Genomic DNA, 2,005 nt, shown 5'->3' with positions numbered 1-2,005 from the left:
AGAGCCGTTTGTCTCCCCCTCAGAGAGCCGTTTGTCTCCCGCTCAGAGAGCCTTTTGTCTCCCCGTTCAGAGAGTCGTTTGTCTCCCGTTCAGAGAGTGTTTGTCTCCCGTTCAGAGAGCCGCTTGTCTCCCGTTCAGAGAGTCGTTTGTCTCCCGTTCAGAGAGCTGCTTGTCTCCCGCTCAGAGAGCCCCGTTTGTCTCCCGTTCACGAGAGCCGTTTGTCTCCCGTTCAGAGAGCCGTTTGCTCTCCGTTCAGGAGCCTTGTTCCGTCAGAGAGCCTTTGTCTCCGCAAGCAGAGACATTTGTCTCCCGCTCAGAGACCGTTTGTCTCGCCGTTCAGGAGCCGTTTGTCTCCCGTCAGAGAAGCCGTTTGTCTCCCGTTCAGAGAGCCGTTTTGTCTCCCGCTCAGAGAGCTCTCGCGTTTGTCTCCGCTCAGAGAGTCGTTTGTCTCCCGTTCAGAGAGCCGTTTGTCTCCCGCTCAGAGAATCGTTTGTCTCCCGTTCAGAGAGCCGTTTGTCTCCCATCCCAAATGGTACCCACTCCCATATTCCATTACTGTTGAAAAGAGCCCATACCGCTCTGGTCACAAGAAGTGCACTATGTAGGGAATAGGGTGGAATTTGCAACGGAGATGTCTGATTCACACTCTGAGAGAAGGTGGTCCGACAGCAGAACACTCTCATTGGTGGTTGGTCGGGAAGAAGTGGTGGTGTGAGAGTTAGGGCCACGGGTCAGGTGGTCACACACATGCTCACACACGCACACACACACGCACACACACACACGCTCACACACACACTTCCTCTTCCTTTCCAGGACTACTGGAACTCTGTAGGATGACACACGTTCCACAGAACACAGACTCCAGCACAAAATAAAAAAAGTTCACTTTGACCTTCTGGCAAGCCGTAAAGCTGTTCAGAGAGATTGTATAATACCCGAGCACATTTTTATACATTATAATGTTTGAATTAATTATATAATGTAAATGTTATCAATGGATTTTTTGGTAGAATGAGCTTAATTCCAGATGCCATCCCTATCAGTTTAGGGAACTGGTAACATCAACGTTTTACTTTATGTTGCTCTTATGCCTGTGTAGTAACATTGTAATAACAATATTATTACAAAGTATAATATTATTATTATTATTACAAAGTAATTAGCTATTGCAATGACAGTTAGCCCAAACATGTACAATCAATGCATAGGCTATGTGTCAGTTGGGCCTAACTGATTATTTATGAGATAATATTATTTTGATTATGTAATCATGTCCTTCACGAGGCAATAGCATGAGCTAGATACTCATTTAGATTCTGCATTTTKTTTTCTACAATAACATGAGCGAGATACTAATTTAGATTCTGCATTTTATTTTCTACAATAACATGAGCTAGATACTAATTTAGATTCTGCATTTTATTTTCTACAATAACATGGAGTGTGTGTGTCACAATAACAAAATATCTGAGATAAGAATGAGTGATAAGTATGGCTGTTGCAATAGGACGACTCATTAGACTAGTCTATTGCTCTTAAAAGCAGAATAGGCTTGGTGTTAGACTTCTGGTTACAAAACACAGGGAAACAAAACAACTTACCTTGTACAAGGTAAGGTAGGGTCAGGTAAGGTAGGGTAGAGTAAGGTAGGGTAAGGTAGGGTAGAGTAGGGTAAGGTAAGGTAAGGTAGGGTAGCGTAGGGTAAGTTAGGGTAGGGTAAGGTAGAGTAGAGTAGAGTAGGGTAGAGTAGGGTAGGGTAAGGTAGAGAAGGTTAGGGTCAAGTAAGGTAGGGTAAGGTAGGGTAGTGTGGAAAACTCCGTGAAAACATCTGTGAAACAAACTGTGAAAACATCTGTGAAAACACCTGTGAAAAACAACTGTGAAAAACATCTGTGTGAAAACATAACTGTTGAAAACATCTGTGAAAACAACTGAAAACATCAGTGAAACATTTGAAAACAACTGTGAAAACAGCTGTGAAAACAACTGTGAAAACAATTTC

This window comes from Salvelinus sp. IW2-2015, unplaced genomic scaffold, assembly GCF_002910315.2.
Source record: "Salvelinus sp. IW2-2015 unplaced genomic scaffold, ASM291031v2 Un_scaffold820, whole genome shotgun sequence".
Lineage (NCBI taxonomy): Eukaryota > Metazoa > Chordata > Actinopteri > Salmoniformes > Salmonidae > Salvelinus > Salvelinus sp. IW2-2015.
The sequence above is the reverse complement of the archived record's forward strand: the minus strand, read 5'-3'. Positions refer to the sequence as shown.